The sequence below is a fragment of the Miscanthus floridulus genome, chromosome 4 (assembly GCF_019320115.1).
Source record: "Miscanthus floridulus cultivar M001 chromosome 4, ASM1932011v1, whole genome shotgun sequence".
NCBI classification, from domain to species: domain Eukaryota; kingdom Viridiplantae; phylum Streptophyta; class Magnoliopsida; order Poales; family Poaceae; genus Miscanthus; species Miscanthus floridulus.
In genome coordinates, this window is record NC_089583.1 from 33,797,520 (window position 1) to 33,809,086 (window position 11,567).

Below are 11,567 nucleotides of genomic sequence, written 5' to 3' on the forward strand. Positions count from 1 at the left end.
TCCCCGAACCTATAGGTTTGGGGTCGCTGAAACACGAGCACCAAGGACTACAACCATCTTCCCCTAGAGCCCGCAGGCTACCCCTGGAAGCTACCTGTGGTTTGGGGGAGGCGTTGCCATCCCTTGGTGTCGCCATCATGCTTTTCCGAAGCATGATGGTGGTGGCCGGTGGGTTTGGTCTCGCCCCATCCTCCTCTACCCTACGCATCTCTACCCCAGAGGCTGTAGTGCTATGCGGAGGGGCGCAAGGTGACTTCTCGTCTCTTCCCATCCGCACTTGTAGCAGGCACCTCTAGGGACCCCGACGATGCCGCCTTGGTGACGGCACCGTAGTTCAGTACTTTTCAAGTGGTTCATCTGCTCTTGTACTTTCAGGGTTTGGGTGAAAAAACACTCTTTTTTGCACGTTTGGGTTCCCCTTATGTTTGTAGCGAGCCCCCGAGCTCTAAGATCGGGGTCGTGCTTTTTGACCTAGGGCCGCTGGGATGACTGCTTTGTCATAATAGTGTGGGGAATCGTTTCCCCGACCTCTTTTTGTGTGGCCGCGGGGTTTTTTATGATCCTGCATTGGCTCGTAGGTCTTGGACCTTTTCTTTTTTCCACGTGACCAAGCCGTGATCATGTTTTGGATTTCGCGTTGCTCCATGAGGGAGGCACTACTGTGTTATCCTAGCTGTTTGCTTCGTCGATCTCTCCCGGAGAAGTCATGGATCTCTGATGGTTCATGAGTCTCCAAAGCTAGCCTTAGGTCTTAGACCTAGGACATAGGGAGGAGTTGGTCGCGGCTTGGCCTTGACTCCTTACGGGGTTGCGGGGACCTAACTCCTCTTTTCCCTAGTGTCCTTGCTGACCTCAAGAGGTCATGTTGCCTTGTGATAGGCGGGTTTGGTTTCGCCCCATGCGGGGAGAGGCATGTCCACCATAACCACACGGTCGGAGCAGTGCACCTTGTTGGGGTCAATGGGTAATTCAAGCAGGACCCGATATCCTCCCTAATTGACGTGGAGTTCGTCTATGTCTCATCGAGAGATGTCCCATAAATCATCGCCCGTTAAACCCGTCGGTCGTCGACTGCCTCCATAGTGGTCAGAGGGCAAGATTCCTCTCCCTAGAGGGGGTCAACCCAGGCGACTTTGAAGTAGATGACTTGAACATAGAGAGAGATAGTTGTGTGGCTCTGCACCATCGATTAGAGTTGCAGGGGCCCATCACCCTGCCTCTATCCTTTGGTGGCCTTGAGCCCTTCTAAGGGCTAGCCCAAGAGTGGGTTTCCTAGGCACAACGCAGGGTCATGGTTGCGGTGGGTGATTCTGCGCATGATCTCGGGGGATGGTTGGCCTCCCCTGTCACATCATGGCATAATGGCACCCACTCGTGTGTAGTAGTTCACCACGGGACACGGGCGTATAAATCAAAATGATAAAGAGCGGGAATGTGCAAGCCTTACTTGGTTCGCACCGCTACATGGGCAACTGTCCCTTCACCTTTCCTCCTATCACTTCACCTACTTTGTGGGATTCCCCAAGAGGTTAGTAAATCTAAGTGCGCGCGCGTGCGTCTTAAGTGTCCACAGTGGCTATAAATATGCTAGAGTGGTGTGGCAGAGGGGACATCCGCTTTGAGTCGCCTGCTCCGCTACTTGTTCTTGCTCTTGCTCTTGCGTGCTCATAGTATCTTCCTCATCAGTCAAAATGGATCACAGCAAGTGGCCACGGGAGGAGTCGCCCGAGGCTAGCGGGCCGCCACCACGTCTTCAGGCTTGCCTACACGAGCAAGGGTAAGTATTCAGGTGATGTTTCAGTTTGAGGTTTGACCTGTATTGATCACGCATGTTCCCAGGGTTGCCTCCCATGCCATGTCTGGAGGGACCATGGGCACAACTCGTGCTATGACCCCACCCACAGGGAGGTTGACTTCATTGTCCTTGTCGTCATCTTTTTTGAATGATTGGCATGAGTTCCGTGAGCTCACCCACACAGCGGATGAGGCCCGCCAGTGCTATTTCGACACCACCTGCGAGGTGGGTCGGCTGGAGCACTGCCTTAACGCCGTCAGGGTGGCCCTCGAGGCCTCGGAGAGGGAGACCACCGCCACGCAGGCAGCGGCCATTGACACCCAGGCCCGCATCATGGGTAAGGATGCTCTTCATCTTGTCGTCCTGTTTGTCGTGCCACCTCTGACCTTCTCATCATATTGTTGCCAGCGTTGGAGGTGCAACTAGCGGCATCCCACCACAAGATGGAGGAGGTCCGCTTCCAGGAGACTCTGCTGATGGAGTACCATGAGCGCGCAGTGGTGGCAAGAGTTTGGCAGGGAGCCAGCGTTGCCCTCGCCGCCATGCAGCTGCGCACTGCCTAGGACTTCTGCTAGGTAGAGCCCGGATTCCCAGACCATGCTGGGTAGGTGGAGTGGGTGGAGATGGTCGATGACTTTGCCGCCGCTGTAGCCACCGTCGTTGCCGCTGTGGACATGGAGGGCATCCTCCATGGTGGTGGCCAAGGGCCTTAGTGTACCTGGGGCCTTTTTAATAAAGAAATCTCTTAGCTTATGTCTCTTGCTTCTTTTCTTTTGTGTGATGCCGACTAGCTATGCTTACCGTTGATCTGGCTGTCTGAATGTCGCAGTAGCGTGACCTTGATTGGGGATCGACCCACAAGGCTTGGCTTAGTGTGACTCTATTTTCATGACCAAAGTGTCGTGGGATAGATCTGGCGGTGGCACACCTTTCATCGACCTCTTCTCCTTAGGTCGCGATAATTTTCTTCCCTTTTCCTTGCGCGTGGGAGCTCACCCTCGCCTAGAGCTGGCTCCGAGGGTTCCATTTTAGGTGGCTCATGGATGTGTGGTACACTGTGGTGTAGCCCGCAAGTGGCCATGTCGACCAACACATGCCGATCGACACGGGTCACTCGGGATGGAACGCATCGCTAGATTGTCGCTTCAATGTGCACTCCTTGATGCGTCGTGGCAACTGTATTGTGGTCTCTGGGCATAGGAAAAGATTCACATGAATGAGTGTGTACAAGAGTCTAGTTGGAGCGACTTGTGTTTTGGATTGACTTTGATGCGAATGTTGGATGCTCGCATGGCTAGTCATGGCCCTTGATCCCTGCGGTGTTTGGCATGGCGGGGTCTGGAATGTGTGGCTTGTCGATACAAGGAATGTGCTATGTCGCAAACCCTTCAGGGCTCATCACCATGGTTGAGGTCGCTGGGCACGACCTCCGTGTGCTCCCCTACCATGTAGGGAAGTCATGTTCAGGCCTAGCCCCCGAGGTTTCCCCTCAGGTCTTAACTCCTACATGGCACCAATCAGAACTGCTCAAGTGAGTCATGGCTCCATGGGTTGGCATGCGGCTGTCGCAATGTCATAGTTCTCCCATTCACAGAGGTGGGCCTACTGAAGGTTGCCTCCTATGGTGATGATCCCGTGAGGACCAAACATCTTGAGCTTGAGGTAGGTGTAGTTGGGGATGGCTATGAACTTGGCGTAGTATGGTCAACCTAGGATGGCGTGGTAGGCGCCGGGGAAATCCGCTATTTCGAAGGTGAGCGTTTCCATATGGATGTTAGCTCGATCTCCGAATGTCACGGGCAAGTCGACCTGTCTGAGGGGAACGGCTTGAAGCCCGGGTATGACTCCATGGAATGGAGCACCGGATGGCCGTATCACCGTTTGTGATAGCCCCATGGCATTGTAGGTCTCGGTGTAGAGGAGGTTGAGGCCACTCCCACCATCCATGAGGACACAAAGATAGGCGGGTCTTGCTGATGATTGGGTCAATGATAAAAGGGAAGCGTCCTAGTTGCGGAATGTGATCAAATCCAACCGCCAATTAAGACAAAAAGAGGAGAAATAAGCAATTTTGATCGCATATGCATTTAGTATTAACCAAGTTCCACATGTATTTTGAGAACATTATTTTGTAGGTCACAAATACAAATACATGGAATAATTCACCGAAAGACGTTTTCCAACGCTGATTTGCGCAAAGGAACAAGGGAGACACCCATCAAATCAACTCAACTAGGGCAGAGCACCATGGGGAAGCAATCCTGGTCCAGCCCATGGCCCGCTAGGCGAAGGTGGTGGCAGAGGCCACGATCAAAGGGTGGCCAACCCCTAGGGGCGCCCGACCCCTTGCCGACGCTACTTAGCCCCTCCTTCGACAAACGGTGGCTTGCTTCCATGCTATGGCATTGGGAGCCGGTCCTCGCTCTAGGAATAGCCTCCCGCACTGCCTAGGCTCCTGTATAAATAGAGGGGTACCCCCCTCTACAACACACACTTCACTTGAGCAATACCTCACTCTCTCTAGTTCTCTTTTACCTTTTAGTAGCTTTAGAGCAAGACAAAGCTACCTTGGAAGAAGAGACCTTTGGGTATGAATAGAGATATGAGTTCTTCCAAAGTCATTCTCTCATCTTACATTTATAGTCATACTTATGAACTAGAGTATAGTTGTTGTGTTATAATCTTGATATATGAACTAGTCTATAGTTTGTATGTCATAAGAGTAGCACACTTAACTTTATGCTTAAACACTCATATAACTTATATAATCAGAATTAGAGCAAAGTTGAGGTGATGGTTCATTGTGCCATTAGGTGTGCCCAAGTTCTTTACCTGTCGATCCGTAGGGTCAGGGACCCGGGTGGATTTGGGTAGTTTCTGTATGCGCAAGCATGGTGCTTGGGTATGGATAGATAGGAGAATGCATTGTCCCTTTCTATGGTTAAGGGGTAGGTGGCAGGTGGTGACAACCCTGTCCGTCCCTTGTAATCGCCCATGTTTGATTGGGGTGTAGGAGTCTAAGTTATCACATGAGGTTGCTGGCAGACCAGTACTCAGTGGTGTCCCGACCTACTTCACACTTAGCCCTAAAACTAATTATGTAATTTGTATGAACATTAACTAATATTTGTATGACTATACTAGACCAATGCCTGCTCGACTTAGGATTATTCTTTTATTCTTTCTCTTTATTTTATCCTTTGAGGTATGCCAAGTTTGTGTCCACTATCTTGAAATCACTGTTTTTACCCCTGTTATAAACATTTGTGTACTTGAAAGCATTATTATTCAAGTTCATATCCATACTAGACTTTTAATTAAATGCCTTCCTTTGGGAAAATATAAATAATGATACCCTTAATACTTCCGGGTGAAATGCTACAATGATAGCTCCGTGTGCTTGCGGATAAATATCTAAAATTATTAAGGAACTATCAAGGCTATTACTTAGTGACATTGCTAATTATTAGTGATGACACTAAGAAATACCAACAAGCACTTCTGACACCATTGATAGGGATACAAACCTAGTAGCTACGCTAAGAAGCGCCAACAAGCATTTCTGGCACCGTTGCCAGCTAACTTTGCTTGTTTTCTCCTGTTGTGGATGAAAATAGGATAGTGTATGACCGGTTTTGACCTGCCGAACAACTACACTAAAAATTCAAAGGCACTCGTAAGGAAGAAATGGCCCCGTGCCGCTTCTTCCTCTGCTACTCCTTCGACAGTCGAACCAGTCACTCCCACACCATCCGCTACTCCAATCATGGCCAAGACCCTCCATGACTACTCCACCCCGCTGCTGCCAACGTGCCCGTTGGGCCCGCTGTTAACATTGGGGATACGAACTTTGAGCTCCGTACCGGCCTCAACATGATGGTGCAGTGTGGCAAAACCGCCCAAGTTATATGGCCCATATGTGCTTGTCATTGTCCTTCAGACTTCTGACTGCAGCACATAGGAGCCAGACAACTTCGATAATCTGTCGGGTGTCCTCAGAGGAAACTCAAATCATCCATGTTTACCTTTCTGAGCAGGATACATCACAGGAAGCATTGAAGTATCACAATAGTTGTACAAATATACAAATATATTACATCAGAGTAGTGGTGTCGGTGTTTTGGACCGGGGGGTCCTCAACCGACTAGTGAATTTGTTCTACGTGCTCTCAATTCCGGATGGTGATGCAAAGAGACACAAGATTTATACTGGTTCAGGCAATCGGTGCCCTACGTCTAGTCTGAGAGATCGAACTCGTATTCCTTGCACCGAAGTGCTCGTAGTAGGGGGTTACAAGCTAGGGGAGAGAAGGAACTAGTCCCAGGTCTCGGCAGGGTGCCGTGTGGGCCGTCTGAGACGTTGCTCTCAAGCGGCTGGAATGTGTGTGTGTGTGTGTTACCAAGTGTTCTTTTTTTTGTTCCCCCTCCTAAGTGGCCCAAGTCCTCTCCTTTTATAGTTGAAGGGAGGACAAGGATGGTACATGTATTACTATGCGGCGTCGTGCCAATAGGGGTGGCACGTCCGAGCCCTGTGGCCTGTTCCTGTGGCGACATGGTCGTAGGAGTGGTCCGTCCTTGGAGTACTAGGACGGCGTGGTTGTCCCATCAGATCCTGTGCGTCGTGGGAGCCCCGGGAATGCCTCGGAGTGCACGCGGCGGCGAACGTGCAAGCCACTATGGACGGACTGTGCGCGAGGCCGAGACTTGGTCGGTGCCGAGGCTTGCACTACGGTGGGGGGGTCTCGGTAGGCACGAACCCCAAGATCACCGAGGCCCTGGTGTACAGTGCCGAGGCCTTGAGCGGGCGGCTGATCGTGGGTACAGCGTTAGGACACAGTGGCCGGTAATCCCCGTCGTACCCTGTCCCAGCTGGTATGGCGCTGATCGTAGACACAGTGTTAGGACACAGTGGCCGTTAATCCTCGTCGTGCCCTGTCCCGGCCGGTATGGTGCTGATGCGACCTTGGGTCGCGTCGGCCATTCTGTAGCATTGAGCCACCGTCCGGCTGAGATTGCGGGAGTGGTTGAAATATTAATGAGACATGACGCGCTGTCGGGAGGGTCGACCGAGGCGGGGGGCGACGGGCTGCGGACGAGCCGGCCTCGGGCGACACGGAGAATGAGGCCTCGCGCGAGATGGAGATCAGGCTCCTTGCCAAGGCCTCGCACGAGAGGCCTCGCACGATACGGAGAATGCACCTCCTGCTGAGGCCTTTCGTGGAGAGCCTCGGGCGAGGCGGAGACGGCGTTCCCTGCCGAGGCCTTCCCTGGAGAGCCTCGCACGAAGCGGAGTTTGCGTCAGGATGCCGAGACCTCCTGCTTGAGGCTCGAGGCGAGGAGGAGGAGGACCTAGTGGGCTCGGTCGTGGTGGGTGAGGGGCCCACGACTTACCTTCTAGTTTTTATTTTTTAGATGGGACTTTAGCGACCCTTTCAATGTTTGCTTGGGGTACCCCGTTCTAAGGTACCCGATAGTAGCCCCTGAGCCTCGGGGGGAGTGCGTACACTCCCCCTGAGGGTTTGCCGAGGCTTGGTTTATACCTGCCCCGTAGGAATTGGGGTTTGTTTTTTGAGGTTCCGGTGGGTGCGCGCGAGCGCACCCGCCGGGTGTAGCCCCCGAGCCCCTGGAGGAGTGGAGTTACTCCTCCAGGGGCTTTCTTCGTTTTTGCGTCTAAACGAGTAGTTCTTATTGCATTTGCCGAGCCCCCAAGCGCAAGTTCGGGTTGCGGAGGTCTCGGCGAGGCTGCAGGAAAAAGCCCTCTAGCCTCCGCACGGAGCGAGAGGTTCGTCAGGGGTCCCCTGACTTTGGATATGATCCTCACGCTTCCTTTCGCTCAGAAGGAGGGGTGGAATGTGCCAGGCTACCCTCGATGGGCACGAGCATGGACACTTCCGGTGAGCTGTTAGCGGGTAGTCCGAGTGGAGGCCCGAGCCCCGTTCGCTGGGGGTCGGCTAGCGGTCTAGAGATGCACTCCAAGAGTACCAGGGGGTTTCTCTAGTGGGTGCCGAGGCCGTTCGCTGGCCTCGGTGGCTCGGTGCCTCCCTACGATGGGATCCCATTCGGATACTTCCTCGCCGGTCTCGGACATGACTTAGGACACCCCAAGCGACCGTTCGCTCGGGCCTGGGCCATTCGTAGGCTCGCCCCGGTGTCATCCCTGACTCTGTTGCCCTAGGGCGGCTGTCGAAACCTCTTGGAGGCCCAGCCTTCGAACCCTTGGACCGTAACGGGCTTGGTGCCCTTTATCGTGTTTGTAGCGAAACCTCTAGCCCAGTTTTAGACCCGTTTGTCTTTGTCTTGGGTGTCCTGGCCCCTTCATCTGATCTTCACATGTCCTTTTCGTTCGGACGGAGGGTTAGTTTGCCGAGCCCATTCTGGTCTCGGCAAAGTTGTAGGAAGAGCCCCTAGCCTCTGCATGAGAGGGCCGTCGGGAGTTCCCCTGGCTTTTTATACGCCCCTCGCGCATGAGGGTTTGTTTGCCGAGGCCCTTTTGGGCGCGAGCCCGGGTCGTGGGGCCTCGGCATATTTGCAGGAGGAGCCCCCTAGCCTCTGCATAGAGCGAGAAGGCCGTCGGGGGTTCCCCTGACTTTTTATGCGACCCTCGCGCTTCCTTTTCGCTCGGAAGGAGGGGTGGAATGTGCCTCGCTACCCTCGATGGGCATGAGCGGTGGCACTTCCGGTGAGCTGTTATCGGGTAGTCCGAGTGGAGGCCCAAACCCCGTTCGTTAGGGGACGGCTAGCGGTCTAGAGACACACTCCAAGAGTACTAGAGGATTTCTCTAGTGGGTGCCGAGGCCGTTCGTTGGGCCTCGGTGGCTCGGTGCCTCCCTACGGTGGGATCCCATTCGGATACTTTCCTATCGGTCTTGGACATGACTTCGGACGTCCCAAGCATTTCGCTTGCTTGGGCCTCGGCCCCATATAGGCTCGCCCGCAGTCGCCCCTGACTCTATTATCCTGAGGCGGCTGTCGAAACCCTTTGGGGTCCAGCCTTCGAACCCCTGGATCGTAATAGGCTCAGAACCCGGTTCCTTCCTACGAAAGGAACAGGCCACGGGGAATATCTTCCCTATTGGCTCGGCAATAGGTGGCATGCCTTTTGAGGCGGTTTCATGGGGAGGCGAAATGACGCCTGCTGCCGTAGTGGCCGAGCGTGACGTGATGGACGGGACGTAACTGTCCTCGCATTTAATGCGGGAGACATGGGCGCGTGGGCCAACAAAATCGGCTCGTGGTTAACCGCGTCGGACGGGGGGAAACCTCCCCGATTTCATCGCCCGTTCGTTTCGCCTCCTCCCTGCATAAATACCCGAGGAGTCTCGCCCCTCCTTGTCTTACCTTGCCTGCATTAGCACCACCTCCGTCGAGCCATCACCAGAGCAGCGGGTGCTGGGAAGAAGAGGAGAGAAGAGCGAGCCTAGGGAGAAAGCGAGAAAAAAGCGAGAGCGTGGGAGGGAGAGAGAAAAACTCACCGCCACACCCGATTCCTCCATCGCACCCATGGTCGGCAACGTCGTCGTTGTCGAGGCGGACCCTTGGGATCCGTCGGACGTCACCGAGGAGATGCTCCAGTCGCTTGTCGACGGTGGACTCCTCTGCCCGGTGACAGACCCTAGTAGGCCGGAGTGGATTGCTCCGTACGGCGAGTTGGAGCCGAGGCCCCACGATGGGTACGTCATGAGCTTTGTCTCCTTCCACGAGCGCGGCCTCGGTGTCCCGGCGGACCGATTCATGCGGGCGCTCCCGCACTACTACGGCGTGGAGCTCCATAATTTTAATCCCAACTCCATCGCTCAGGCGGCTATCTTTGTTGCCATCTGCGAGGGGTATTTAGGGATCGCTCCCCATTAGGAGTTGTGGCTCCACCTGTTCTGGGCGGGGCATACTACCAAGCCGACGGGCACGTCAGGTAAGAGGAAGGCGTCGAGGGCCGGAGGCTGCACTCTCCAAGTGCGTCAGGACCGCCTGCACCTCTACATCCCGGCCCAACTCGCGTCCTCCAACCGTCGGTGGTACATGAGTTGGTTTTACCTCCGCAACGATGACGGAGGACTTCCCCCCTACACTGGGCGGATTGTGGGGAGTTGCTCGGAGAAATGGAAGTGGGGTGTCCTGAAGGTCGACCAGCCCAAGCTGGAGCCGCTCCTGGAGGGGCTGGCGAGGCTGTGGGGCCATGGCCTCACCATAGCTGTGGTCGTGGCCGCCTTCCACCGCCGGAGGGTGCTGCCGCTGATGGCTCGGCAGCGGCGGCTGTTCGAGATGAAGCCGGGTGAGCCCATTGAGGGCACCCGGATGTCCTCCTCCGCCCTCTCCAACGAGGAAATTCTTCGTCGGGTGGGGGAGACGGTAGATGCGAAGTTGAGGGGCGGCAACTTGACCCCCTTCGTGATGCGACCGTCGTGGGAGTTCCTTTCGCTGGTAAGTCGAGTGCCGCTGTAGCCTCTAAGCCACCTCAATCTCCCCTTATCCCTTGTTTCCTTATGCGCGTTTGTCGTTCCTTTAGGGGATGAGGGACGTGCGCTCCTCTCCGCCGCCCATTCCTAAGGACGCGGGGCGGCGGGCGATCAACCGTGCTCATGCCGATGCGTAGAAGAAGCGAAAGGATGCTAAGGCGGTGAAGCACACGAGCACATCCTCACGCGCGAGGAATTGGATAAGCGCCGCCGTCGGCAACGGAAGGATGGTCTCCCGTTGGAGGAATCCCCGTCGACGTCGTTGTCGACGGAGGCCTCGGACAGGAACGACAAGGGCGAGGAGGGCGAGGTCCCCTAGACCACCTTCCTGACATCGTGGAGGTGGCGCCTGGGGCGTCGGCAAGCAGCTCGGCACCCCCGGGAAGGGGAGGAGAAGTGGACCTGGGGCCGGCGGTTGCCCGCTCCGGGGCCGAGGCCGACACGCCCGAGGCACGGGCGTTAGGCAAACGCATCGTCAGCCCGATAGGCTCGGCGGCCGTGGTGGAGCAGGTGGCGGTGGAGGCGACGCCACCGCCCCCATAGAGGACCGAAGGGGCGCCGGGGTCCGCTAAGGACCGACCGGCGCCGATGGATACAGATGCGATGCCACTTGCCGCCGCCCTCCACCGTTACGGATGAGGTTTGCTGTGGCGAAGTGGGGGCCGCCCCATTCAAAGTAAGTGTATTTTTGGCAGGGTCATAGTGTCTTCCGTTCACTTTTTTGGTCTCGCGCTGACCTTGTAGGTTAATTTTCTTTAGTCGGAAGCGGCCTGCGGACGACCTCCCCTTGGCGCCCCTTAAGGCGCTTAAGGCGAGCCCCGGGTCCTCCGCCCACTGGGTGGCGGAGGCACAAGCCGCTATCCAACGCAGCGCAGCATTGGCGAGGGTCGACCCAAAGGGACCAGCTACCCAAGGAGGGGTGGCCGAGGCGGCCCCTACGCAGACGAGGGAGGGAGTGTTTCCGCCTCGTGGGGGCGAGGCTCACGAGTTGGATGGGGCCGTCGTACCCTTTGTTGCCGAGGCTCCCGGGGTCTCCGGGGCTGAGGCGACGGAGGCCACGGTGCCCCGCGACCGCCGAGACCGCGGTGTCCCGCGGTCGGCATCTATGCGTCTGCCGAGGCCACGATGGCGGAGGCCGGAGCCCCCGAGACCGCTGAGGCCGTGATTGCAGAGGCCGGAGCCCCCGAGGTCACCAAGGCCGTCGTGATGGCGGCGAGGCCGTCTGTGCAGGAGGCGGAGATGCAGACGGCGAAGGCCTCGGTCGTGCCCTTGGTTCAGGGCCTGCCATTGTTGCGAGAGAGCGCCCGGGAGGCGGAGGTC